General features: G+C 42.0%; 1 long non-coding RNA gene across 1 annotated transcript; it reads right to left on the reverse strand.

Moving 5' to 3' along the window:
• Positions 1 to 313: 313 nt before the first annotated feature.
• LOC134299468 (uncharacterized) lies at positions 314 to 1,604 on the reverse strand. Its single transcript, XR_010006685.1, has 2 exons — positions 680 to 1,604; positions 314 to 583 (listed from the first exon to the last, which is right to left on the reverse strand). It is a non-coding gene; the product is annotated as an uncharacterized LOC134299468 (long non-coding RNA).
• Positions 1,605 to 13,915: the final 12,311 nt, after the last annotated feature.

Genomic DNA, 13,915 nt, shown 5'->3' on the forward strand with positions numbered 1-13,915 from the left:
AAATAAGACTAGGGATACTGTAGTTGAACATCCGGTGATATTCAGATGACCATTTGCTACTAAGTAATTTTGCCATCATAAACAGTGAAGAAAGACTGGAGAAGACTACAGCAATATACTTGTGATGGGAGCCATTAGCAGATGCCATATGAACTACTTATGGAAATTACCTTTTGTTTCCAATAAGCTAAACACAATTAGTATTGATTTTTTTACTTACTGATCTGACTTATCAAGGCATTTCCCTGTAGGGATATAAACATTTACACAACTCTTGGGTAAGAAGCAAAATCAAAAGGCAGGAGTATTATAGTACTTCTTTATATATTTTTATTTTAAAATAAGCCATACAAATCACACACAATATAAAACAAGCCTTTTTCTCTCCAAGGAGAGGACACTCAGCTGATATAGCGTTTCTGGATGGTATCAGCACCGCAGCCAATCCGGCAGGCAAGGAGCGAGGATCCCATTCCAGAGAAGTCCTATGAATCCTGGGTGGAGCTATGGACAGACTATGGAGCTAGTAATCCCAGGTTCTTCACTGTCTTCCAAGTACACGATCTTGATGTCTGTTGTTGCACTAAGAGAAACAAAAAATACACATAAGAACAACTCAAAGTCTCCTCCAGCTCAACAAGAAGACCCAACCCCCACTCAAAAAGGGAGAAGAAGTTACTTCTCTTCCTGGGACTGCTGGCTCCAAAGTGTGTCCATGCTCCCTTCTTCTTCTGGTCTCTTGGTCACGGTGCACTGTGAAAGAAAGAGAAGAACAAAGTGATTATTGGGAGACTTTCTCTGAAAGCTTGGCCTCCCCTTCCCCTTGGCAGAAAGACAGTACTCCTGCCTTTCAATCCTTAGCCAGGATTGATAAGACTCTTCTCGAAGGGAACCCTCATGCCTTGCATCTGGGCCCGGCTGATACTATGCAGAAATACTGTAAAGGAAAAAGAGGAGACTTCCTTCAAATCCTGATCCCCTCCACTTTGCAGAAGTACAATGCTCCTGCCTTTCCCTCCTTAACCAAGTGTCTAAAGAGATGTCCGAGGAGGAGGATTCTTTGGCTTCATCCGGAGCACTAGAGAAGAGAAAACAGCAAAATGTCAGCAACGGAACCTTATGTAGCTATGCTGAAGGAGATCAAGGATGGTCACTAAAACACCAGTGAATTAAATTAAAACAAATAGAAGAGAAGGAGGAAGGGGATACCTGGCAAGAGCCACTTTATTTGATTTCCTCCTCCGGCAACATGAAAAGCAGGTCTCACAGACCTTCCTGATGTTCTTCAAAGGAGAAAGGAGGACAGAGGGAACAGGAGGGAGTCGCCTTGGGAGAGTGGCTGTTTTAGGGATTTTGCTCTTCCTGTGGTAGCTTGAACCCCAAAGGTCCCCAAGCCTGTATTTAGATGGGCCATTCCACCCCACCCAATAGCTCATTGAAAAAGGGTGAAGAACAACATCTCTAACTTCCCCTCCTGGTGATCTAGAGCAGGGCTTCTCAAACTATTTCCACCTGCTTTCCTTCCAAGACAATTTTACATGATACCAGACATATTAGTCTATAAGGTAGGTTTAAAAATGAAACATTTCCTGAAAATAAACCAGCATTGTTGTGATGACTCATGGGCCATGTAGTCCCGTTCCTAGTGCTGTTGTGACAGATGAAGAGGAAAACTTGGGTTTTCCACCATTTCAGCCAGAAAGGGAACTTTCCCAGCCTGAATTAGAGCCCTTGCACCTGCAGGAGGTTTGTATTCCAGAAATCTGCCAAACAAGCCCTGAGTCAAAATCTCCCCCATTTTCTCGCCGTAATTATTATCTACAACAAAAAGGAGTTCAGCAGGCTAATCGCCGAAGCCTGAGAATCGCAGCAAAGCATTCTGATGATTAAGCCTGCTTCCATGAGAAATTTTAGGGAGTCATACATCTGGACACAGAGATTGACTTTCGTTTCTGGTTTCCCCAGAGAAGTGTTCTCTGGTGGGAAACGAGGCCCTATTTAGGTTCCTTGCCCCTTTTGGAATCTTGCGGAGTCAATTCGTCAGCTACTGGAGTAGCGTGTGTGGACAGCTACTCCGCTTCCAAGCCTCGTTCCTGTTTCCAAGCCTCGTTCCTGTTTCCAAGCCTTCGTTCCCAGCCTTGTTTACTTCCACGGATCTAGCCTTGCTTTCCGGACCTTGCCAAGTAAATTCCACGGATCTTGGTTTTGCTCCTCGTTTCTTGTTGCCTTGTTCAAGCCTTGTGTTCCAAGTATCAAGTTATTTCCTAGCCTTGCTCAAGTTTCATGGACTAAAGGACCTTGTCATCTCCCCTCACTTCGCTTGGCGAAGTGAGTGTTTCGGTTATTGGATTACAACTTTGGACCTTAATATTTCATATTGGACATTGTTTCTTTGGACTAATTTTGACCTTCCCTGAAAGGTCTACTCCAGAACTATTTCCTACACTTGCTTTTATTAACCTATATATTTCCTTAAATAAAGATATTAGTTAGATTCTGGCCTCTGTGTATGGTTATTGGTGCTCTGCAGCCTGTGTCGTGACAATTGTAAGGCTTGCTTAACAGGCTGGTTTGAATTGTAAAAATGTTCAGAAACTTTTTATTACTTTTTGTGACCACAACATTGAGCTAGGAGGACCTATTTGAAATGAACCACATTATATGAGTCTGCACGGACCATTGAATGAAGTTTCAAACTGTGTTATATGAATCTAAATACAGGCTTGGGGACCTTTGGGGCTCAAGCTACCATGGGAAGAGCAAAATCCCTAAAACTCACAGGAGCACTGTCTTGCCCACATTTTACTGGCTCCTTTGCGAGAATGTCTTGGGGAATCTTCTCAAAGGCCTTCCTGAAATTGAGGTGTGCTACACCTACAGGATCCCCTTCATTCACCAAGATTGTGAGACTTTCAAGTGTGCATGAATTTATTATTTATTTATTTGCGATATTTCTACATCGCTCCTCTCACCCCAGAGGGGATTCAGAGCACCTTGCAGTTTGGCCACTTCAGTGCCACATTGAAAATACACAGTGTATAAATACAATAAAACACCAATCAAAGCAAATTTAACATAAAATACAAGACACAAATCACACAAAGAATAATAAGGTCTAGAAATAAATAAATAAATAAATATTAAAAACATTGAATACCAATTTAAATTATTGTGTAGACCCATCAATTATTTCGCTGAGCTCAGTCAACAGGGATAAACATGAGCCAGCAAGAAAATTAAAAGAAATCACCACAAAATAAATAAAATAAAGTCTGAAAACAAAGCAAAAAAAGAGGGAGGCAATGAAGGGGGCACTCAACGCCAGAACAGGACTGGCCCCAGGGCCTCAAAGGGAGACGGAGGGGAGGGCTCCCAAGGAGTGTGGCCCTTATCCTGAACCACGTGTCCAGGGCCATCCTGAGGGTGTGCACAGAGGGGCCTGGGCCAGAGAGGCATCCATGGGGACCGGCCCCAACTGGACCTGCCTGGAGAGCCCTCTGCTCATGTTGGTGGCCAGGAAGGCAATGGCGGGGCCAACTAACTGGAGGCCCCTCGGAACCTCCAGTCTCCATGGCAACCAGGTAAACACCATCAGCCCTGGAACCTTGGCAGGAATGGAACCTTTTGAAAGGAAAACAACCTCCAGCCTGGAGCTGCTCTTGGGAGGGAGGGGGGCCAGCAGGAAGAAAGCAAACAAGCAAGGAATCAAGGGTGGCCCTGCATTGAAGGGGAAAGAATGACAATCCCACGGAGAGCACTTTGGAACTGTTTTTCAAAATTTAGGCTCAAGTTTTTTTTAAAGACTACCATGTTAAAAAAAAACCATGCAAACTCCTGAATGGCATAAACATCTTCTCACCAACTCCCCACTTCATCACATTAGGCCGGGAAGTGTGTGGCAGAGCTCAGTCTTACTCCATTTTTTAAATGAAACGGATGTTTTCTCTACCTTCTATCACACTGTTAAATGTCTCTTGTTTCCTTTCTGTATTCTTTCACTGCAGCTGCCTTCACATTGCAGAGATTTGGCCTCGCCCACCATCCCTCTCCCTGCTCATTGTTGAAAATGGAGGGAGGGAAAGCAGTGATTCTCCCTCCCTCCCTCCCTTGGCTGCCTCACAGAGAAGGGTGTAATAATAATAATAATAATTTTATTCTTATACCCCGCCCCATCTCCCCGAAGGGACTCGGAGCGGCTTACATGGGGCCAAGCCCAGACAGAACAATATAAAAACAAAACAATAAAACAAATCAATCAGACAATAAAAGCAAGTCATAAAAACCACAAACAAGATAAAATGATAAAATCATGGATTGAGTTCAAGGATCTAGGCCAAAGTGCTAAAAGTGCAAATATATCATGTCATCAGGGAAGGGTGGTTACTCAGCTTGGAAAACTCCCAGGACTGCACGGCATGGAGACATATCATCATCATTATTATTATTATTATTATTATTATTATTATTATTATTATTATTATTATTATTATTATACAAACCACAGAGCACTAATGCACACTAAGGGCTTTCTTTTGCACACTTTTGTGGGAATTTGTTGTCTGGTCACTGTAGTTTGAAGCTAGCTTTGACCTGCATTATATATTGTAGATTGGACCTATTGGTTATGAGCAGAAGCTAGTGGATTTAGACCAGTGGTTCCCAACCTTTGGGCCTCCAGGTGTTTTGGACTTCAACTCCCAGAAATCCCAGCCATCTTACCAGCTGCTAGGACTGTGAGAGCTGAAGTTCAAAACACCTGTAGGCCCAAAGGTTGGGAACCACTGATCTAGAGATTCCAGAGCAGTGATTCTCAACCTATGGGTCCTGTCGCACCCCAAGGCTGCATAGGCACCTTGAAAACCACACTGGAGCCCAGAATATAAGCAATCAAGCTGTTTATTGTAGAATATAAGTAAGCACAAGCAAATACAGTTCAAAGTCAATAGAGTAGATGAAAGTATAGTTCAAAATCAATAGAGTGGACAAACCACCCAGCTATATACTTATCTGTCCTTAAACAGAAGTCCAAGAAAATATGTCGCAGATGTAGTCCAAACTGGAACTTTGCTTAGTCCCACAAGAAGTATCAAAGGTAGTCCACACAGAGTTCCCTTTCCAAGCAGGAAACAGCAGAAAGCCACAAGGAGCAAGAACCAAACTCAAGGTACTCCAAGAAACTAAAATCCACAAGGCAAGGAATCAGGAAGGTCCAACTGGAAACAAGGTTGACAAGACAGGAGATATCTGAAATCCACAAGGCAGGATCTTGGCTTGAAATTCACGAATGCAAGAGCACGAAGAGAGATGTTTCTCACTTGAATTGCAAAGTTGACACCGCTGCTGAGCAGAGGAAGCAAGGAGTATTTGAGGAGATTTCAAGGTTAACATTCTTAGTGAAAACTAGGGAGAGCCATTCGTCTCACGGGAAAGTTGCTCATTAGTGTGTTTCTGAACCAGACACTGGCTTCTTCTCCAATACTCCCTCCTGCTCCTTTCTTGGGTAAACATCCCCCTTCTGTCATAATCATCAGCCTCCTCCGGGGTAACATAGCCATCTGGTCTTTGAACTGACCTTGACTGCGGAGAGGAATGCTCCTCTCTGGTTTCAGAATCCTCTGTACAAACCAATTCAGGTAAACGTAGCTGAATTACAGGCCGAGATTCAAAGTTTTGGATGGGCCCAACATCTAGTTCCAACTCAGGCTGAGCTACAACAGGTCCCCAGATGTTTTGGCCTTCAACTTCCAGAAATCTTAACAGCTGGCAAACTGGCTGGGATTTCTGGGAATTGTAGGCCAAAACACCTGGGGACCCACAGGTTGAGAACCTCTGATTTAGACCAACACTCCCCCTTACAGTAGGCAGATTTAAGCAAACCATAGTGCTTTTCTCTGGATTTGTTTAGTATATTTTACAAACATTATCACTGCCCCTTCTGTGGTTTGTTTTTCCCTTAACAAACCAAAGTTATGGACCCAGGGTTAGTTTTAGATATCCTTCTTTGTTTGGTGGAGGAGAAAAGGAAAAAAACAGAGGGAACTGCACCCACATTCGAACATCACACAGAGGAAAACTGCATGATTTATTTAACTAGTCCTGCTTCAAATGGAAACAAACTGAATGCACAACATACTGCTAGTAATTGACATTTTCTGGTTCCCATACTGACTTGCCATACCATCCAAACCAGCCAAATGTTTACCTCCCCAGTGCTCTGTGATAATTTAATACAGTTTTCTCTCACACAATAGTTATTAGCTCTGAAGGGACATTTAACATTACTTGGTTTATCTGAAACAGGTTTGTTTTTCTATAGCAAATTAAGCAACACAAAGTATTCTAAAAGTTCTGTATATTTGATACTTTCTGGAGTTTTTCATTATTTATAATTATATCTATCTACAGATTCAACAAAAATAGCATGTCCAGATGTTATGATTGAGCCTCATGGCTCTGTTACTGACAGGCGTGGGCGTAAGACTCCTCGAGAGTCGGATACTCTCGAGGAGCGAGAGAGAAAAAGACTGCGAGACATATTTGCAGCACCATCGGACGAAGAGTCGTTCGAAGGGTTCACGGAAAGAATGGAGGAGGGGCAGGTTAGCTCAGAGGAGGATGAGATGGATTGGACTCGGGTAAGGGAGGAATTGGGGGCCACTGGCCATGATGGGGCAGAAGATGAATGGGGACCTTCAGGATTAGACCCATGGCTTAGCTGGAGGGATGGGACGGGATCCACAGCTGGAGATGCTGCTGGGCGTAGTCAGAGGTGTTCCAGCTCTGACGAGGAAAGTGATGAGGAAACGCCCGGGTTAAGGAGGACAGCTGACAGTGATGAAGATTTGTAACTGGCATAAAACTGGGCTTGGGAGCAATTGCAAATTGCGTCGGGCAAGGTAATCTGGGCAAACGCTTGGGATCCGTGTGTGTGTGGGACGCTTCCCTGAAGACTTGTGTGCTTTCCTGTGCTGTGACGTAAGTTGTTTGGAATCCAGGGTCAGACGGCGGGAGGGATTGTGTGGGCATTTGTTTGTGCAAACCTGTGCTTACTCTTATTAGCTTGACCTCCCGTCGTCTTCTTGACGGACGCCATCCACTGTTTTGAATACCCGGACTGAACTGACCACGGCTTGGCTTCATCCCCTTCTTGGACTTGGGAAAACTACAAACGTCTGCTTTTGGCTTTGAATTACGGAACGGAACTGGTCTACTCTACTGCTGCATTCCCTGGCTGTGCTGGAAATCCTGTCTGCTGTGTGTGTGTGTGGGAGCGACGCAAGTTACTCTAAACACTGTGTTGGCAGCAGAGAGGAATCTGCTGCCAATTAGCTGCATTCTTTGTATCTTTTTTCTTGGCTCTCATTTTGTTTAGGCTGAAGCAAGCATTTTGTTTTTACCCGGATTAAACTTCGGTTTAATCCGGTTTATCTTTTGAACATTCATTTTGTCCCTTTTTTGCTCCTAAAGGCAAATACTGCCTGGCCCTTTGTGTTTTACGGGCTTATTTTGAGTTTGTAACCTAATAAACCTTGTTACTGTGAATCTCGTGGCGTTCTGTCCTTGACACCAGAAGTACCAGCAACAATTCTCCAGTTCTTTCATGAATGCCTAGAATTTACTGCTGTAAAAAAAAAAAAAGAAGAAGAACAAACCCAGGAAAACTCTGTAGTCGTGAAAATGAGCAGAACAGCAGGGTACAAAGCCCACTCTGTCCTCAGAGATACAAAGCACAGCAATTAAAATGGACTCTTGAAAAGGCATTAAAGTTAATGGACTATCCTGCAGTTTCTTGGAAAGGAGAACATAATACAGACTTTTCAACAAAGTAACTGTTTTCGAAGCCAGGTGAGGTTTTTAAATAATGATCAAATATATTCTGTACTCTATTTTTGTTTCGGGTTTCCAAATTACCTGCTCTCTTTTTATTGCCATTTTAAAAATGTTTACTAAGCTTGCCAAGGAGAGATTGCATTATGGCTGGTAGAACAGCTAATATACTGACACTTAACAACAACACTGCCATTTCTACTTCTACCACATGCAAAAAAGTGTGATTGCAGGGAGAAAGAAAACAGAGAAGATTCAATGCAATTTCTAAGTTAAGATTCACATCATTAAAGGCTACCTGATAAACCCTATATCTCTGTAGGAGTTCGCCCAGACCCCGAGGTCCTCTTGAGAGACCCTTCTCCCAGTCTTACCACTTTCATAGGCACAGTAGACATGAGACCAGGACCGCATCTACACAAACTATTTAATGCAGTTTCAAACCTGTAATGAAGAAAGTGGTTTTGCTGTGCAGGTGATTACATAGGAAATCCTGGAACCAGGTTTTATGATGATTACACAAACCACAGGGGAGAGCTTTTTTCGTGTATTTTTGTGGGATTTTGTTGTCTGGCCACTGCAGTTTAATACAGTTCAAAGCTAGCTTTGCACTGTATTAAATATTCAGTGTAGACGAGGCCAGGGTTTTTTGGTGACTGCCCCAGTCTATAGAACCTCCTTCTCAGGGAGGCTAGATTGATGAATTTTAAAAGGAATTGCTTCTAGGAAGATGCTATCTTGTTTAATTGTACTGTTATAAAACTTGTTTTTATGGAAGGTTAAGTCTCTCATACCTGGAAATCCAAAATCCTTCAAAAACCAAACTGTTTTGCCGTTAGCTACTTTGGGGAAAAGGGGCTATTCCATATGTCCAGTGCCCATTGGGTTTTCCTGAAGGAGCCTTGAGAAAGAAGAGGAAGGGTGGTAAGACATCTTTGTTGTAAACCACTCCGAGTCCCGCTTTAGAGAGAGTGTGGCATATAAAGTTATTATCATCATCATCATCATCATCATTAGACACCACATATTAGACATCCTGTAAAAAGCAGACCTCTGAACACATTCAGGTTTCTGGAAATGGTGGAACAGGGACTCCTTATGGCAAAGCTTGGAGGACACTGGATATGTTACTAACCCCATTTCCTTCCTGTCCCACATTCACTAAGTATATGCAAATACAAGAATGACAAAATTTGAAACAAAAATCTAAAATCTGAAAAACATTCTGGTCTTAGAAACTATGGATATGGGGAAATCAACCTGTATTTATAATTGTATATTTTAAATTGTTTCATATTGTTGATATGTTAGTTATGTTTTAAAACAGACCTATTAATACTTTTAGCCATGCTATACTTATTTTAATTTGTAAGCTGTGTTGAGTCCCAATTTGGGAGGAAATAGCAACAACGATACTACCACTGCTAAGACACATCTGTTAGATGCCCATTTATTTTACAAAGACACTGGGTGTCCTAAAAGGTAAAGGTAAAGGTTTTCCCCAATATTAAATCTAGTCGTGTCCGACTCTGGGGGTTGGTGCTCATCTCCATTTCAAAGCCGAAAGACACCTCCAAGGTCATGTCGCCGGCATGACTACATGGAGTGTCGTTACCTTCCCGCCGGAGCGGTACCTATTGATCTATTTACATTTGCATGTTTTTCAACTGCTAGGTTGGCAGAAGCTGGGGCTAACAGCAGGAGCTAACTCTGCTCCCCAGATTCGAACTGCCTACCTTTCGGTCAGCAAGTTCAGCAGCCCAGCGATTTAACCCGCTGCACCACCTACAATATCAGAATTACAATATGACCCATCTGCATAGAGCATATATTCCCGGACTTTGCATGGCTATGCAAAACTGTAGATTATTGCAAACCCTATTGAAATGAAGGATTTTTAGCCCAAGAACACCATAAAGTCATGTTGGAGAACCTAAGGTAGAATTAATGGAGTTTGATAGCACTTTAACTGTCATAGCAATGTTATGGAATTATGAAAGTTGTTGTTAGCCTAATTATATGAAGAATGCTTTTGCTTCTCCAAACTACAAATCCCAGGATTCCATAGCATTTAGCCATTTCCAAAATAATAACTGAAGGTGTTTCTCCACAAGACCACTTCTTTCCAAGTGGTAAAATGAGGCTCCCTCAAGTCTTTCCCAGATTACTCCCATTATAGGTGGGAATGTAAGGGAATATTTTTTATTAATAACGACCCCCCTGTTTAACTCTCGCAGAACCATCAGAAACCAGAGAAGCCTCTTTAAAAATGTGTGGATATTTATATGGTGGGAATGCAGCATTCCAGTGTCAGACTGGTAGGTATTAAGCAAAATGCTTTGTGAAATAAAAGTCACAGTTTGTACTAATCTGTATGCAAAATGATTTTGCCTTCACTAAATCTTCATATTTCATTTTGTTTTCCTATCACAGGCCCCCAAATCCGTCATGATTAGCAGCTTAAGGCACAAGTCATGCCCAGTTCTAATTTGCTTGTTAATAGTGGGAAATGGATTCAGAGGTAATAGCTTTTGTTAAAACGCTACTTGCAATGTGAACTAGCCATGGAAGCGAATGCACAGTAAAAGAGTGGTGCCCACAGACAAAACAAAGTAGTGCAACTGGTTCCTTCAATGCCAAATCGAGGGAGAAAAAGCTCTCTCTGCACTGTTTATTCTCTTCCATCTTCCCATTCTTTTAAAAGTATTTTAATACATCATTTAATACTTCTGTTCAAGGCCAAAAGCAATCCTTTCAAAGCAATTCACTAAAGGAAATCAGCATCAAACAGGTGAAAAGTCTAAGGAAACGTACACAATAATTCTCACCTAAAATAATAATCAGTAGTAAAATAGTAAAAAGAAAAAAGAAAAGAAGATTAAAATTGCAGCTTGAAAGCCCCAAGCAGTAACCTTATTTGCCAAAATCAGATATAAACATTCAGGTCTTTTGAGCCCGGTTATAATGGATCAACAAGGGAGCTAAGTGTATCTTTGCCTTGAATTCTGCTTGAAACGACAGGATGATATAATGAAGAAATCAAGTGAAAGGATGCACTGGGAAATGTTTAGACATAAAAGGAGGATGAAACATTTCTGTGAATAAATGGTATATGTTTTGTTTTGTTTTTTTTTTTGTTAAGTTGCTGTGTTTCTGTGTTTTCTTTTAGAATGCATTGTAAGGGAATTGTGGCTTCTGGTGGAGAATAAGACCAGGAAAGATCACGGTCTTTAAAGGTCAGCTAGGTTGGCGAACAAACATCTTTCATGGACACAACTGGTAAAGAGAGAGATTTCTACTTTATATAGTACAAGTAGGAAAAGAAGACTATCCAATTTATTTCAGTATAGGCTTTTGTGGACTACAGCCCATTTCTTCAGGTACGATTAAGGGGCAAGTGTTAAAGTCACTGTTCAGCGCCAGAGATGATGGTGAAACACTTTAAATTGCTATTCAGGTGATAAAGCTCAGATTTTGGTTCCCTCCTCTTTGAGGAATTGTCATTCCGCTACTTGTTAGAACATGTACAGTGAGATGAGACCACTAAGGGGAAAAAAAACATACAGTAAGATCCCTATATCCATGGAAAATAAATTTTCAGCTGGACTGTATTTACCTGAAACTAAATACAACAAATAACATTAAATTACCTGACTTCTGGCCCCAGCATACAATAGAGTTGTGCTGGAAGGTCTAAAGATTTCTTGAAAGGTATCGTCTCTAGAAATTCGCTAGAAAATTTGCAAAGAAGCATACAATAAGATTGTCCAGAGAACCTAGCAATTACAGAGAGATCATCCTGCCCCCGCCCAAATGTTGGTAAATTAAACCACTGATATTGGGTTGCTGTTAATTTTCCGGGCTGCATGGCCATGTTCCAGAAGCACTCTCTCCTGATGTTTCACCTGCATCTTCAGAGGTTGTGAGGTCTGTGGCAAGTGGGGTTTACATATCTGTGGAATGTACAGGATGGGAGAAAGAACTCTTTCCTGTTTGAGACAGATGTGAATGTTGCAATTGGCCACCTAGATTAGCATTTAATGGCCTTGCTGCTTTAAATTTTTTTAAAAACTCAGGGATGCAGAAATACGGATATGCGGATCTTTGCAAAAGTTCTGTTCTTTGTCCTGGCCAGAAAAACTGCGCCCTCCAAACATTTCATGAAGTATCTGCCACACAAATAAACCTTATGGGGTAGGACCACTGTTGCCCAAGTCAGCACTGCACAATGAAACAGGAACATACACTTTCAAGCCAGGAACAGAACTTTGTCATTATTGACACTTTTTAGAGCCTGGCTGCCTGGCCATCTGTCCAGACAGAGTTTGTTGTTTACTTGTGGCATGAAACAACAGGGTGCTGTTCCTGGGTTATATATGGCTGTTCCTATTAGTCTCCTGTATGACCTTGACTCTCAGTATTTACATTCCTCTCCAGCACTTTCATGTCCCAACACCCAGTAGTAAATTTATTAAACTGTACATGTTGTCAGCATATACTCAATGAGGAACCCAGCAACATGATCCTGTTGTTCCCTGGCACAGGAACAAACATCTAAAACCCGGGAACAAACCCAGATAAAACATTCAATGATTTCGGATTGCAGGGACATACAGACATGCAAACCTCCAGATAGGCCCATGCTGTGGCGCAGGCAGGAGAGCAAGCCAGCTGCTGCAATTAACTGCAATGGATCACTCTGACCAGGAGGTCATGAGTTCGAGCCCCACTCGGAGCCTATGTTTGTTTGTCTTTGTTCTATGTTAAAAGGCATTGAATGTTTGCCTATATGTGTAATGTGATCCGCCCTGAGTCCCCTTCGGGGTGAGAAGGGCGGAATATAAATGCTGTAAATAAATAAATAAATAAATATTTGGCTAAAAACCGTGATTTTCCCACACCTGGAAATCTTGTGTTTTTTGCCTTTTGTAGCGATTGCTTCTGGGTTTACAGGGAACAGCATCTGGCTACCCTCCTGATTGCTCCAGGAGCTTCTGGGATAAAGGTACTGTCTGGACAGGCCCATAGTCTTCACACTTTCCTCATGCTTCTGAGCTGAGCAACATAATAGGAAAAGAGAAAGAAAAAGACTGAGGGACCTTCCACACAGTCATATAATCCAGAATATCAAGGCAGGAAATCCCACATTTTCTGCTTTGAACTGGGATATATGGCAGTGTGGACTCAGATAATCCTGTTCAAAGCAGATATTGTGGGATTTCCTGCCTTGATATTTTGGGTTATATAACAATGTGGAAGGGCCCATAGTGATGTTTCTCAACTGAGCAGCAGAACTCCATGATCTTTTGCATACAAAACATTTGCCTCATCACAAACCTGCAAGTCTTCTGCCAACTGCAGCTATCAACTGCTTTCTTGTGACCTGAGGAGCATGGAAGGCTTCTCAAATTCTCAGAAGTCTTGAAGAAGCCGAAGTTATGTTTATTGGAAAGTGCAGCCACTACCCACCCCTTCCCCCCCCCTCCCTTAATTCCCTGTCCCATAACCTACCTCTCCTCCCACCTTTCCCCTTAGATGACATGTGTTATCTGGAAATTCTATAATAAAGATTATTTCAAAAAAAAAAAAGAAAGTGCAGCGTATTAGTAAATTCCAAGAAATTGATGACAAAATAACTTCTCCATATTGACATGTTTCAGCACCAGTACCATGACCGCCAATGATAATCCAGCACACCTTTATACCAAACAGAGATTTAACAGATATTACTCCCTTATATATGGGCTGTAGTTGGCAGAAGGCTTGTAGGTCTATGATGAGGCAAATGTTTTGCATGCAAAAGATCTTGCATTCAGTGCCCAGCATCTCCAGGTAAGGCTGGATAAGGGACTTTATCAGTCAGTGTAGACAATATTGAACTGGATCAGCAGTGCTCTGGCTTGGTATATGGCAGCGTCTTAAGCTGCAAACTCTCAGAATCCAGTACTAAAATACTTACTAGAGAGTAAGCACTATGTCAACAGCTTTGGGTTGTGCTGTAGTGTGTTTGGATATTGTATGTTGTAGCTGCTCAAGGGAAATAACCAATTAATGGTTTATCAAGAAAGCACATACCAGGGCAGTTTTG

The sequence above is a fragment of the Anolis carolinensis genome, chromosome 5, assembly GCF_035594765.1.
Source record: "Anolis carolinensis isolate JA03-04 chromosome 5, rAnoCar3.1.pri, whole genome shotgun sequence".
Taxonomy (NCBI): Eukaryota; Metazoa; Chordata; class Lepidosauria; order Squamata; family Dactyloidae; genus Anolis; species Anolis carolinensis.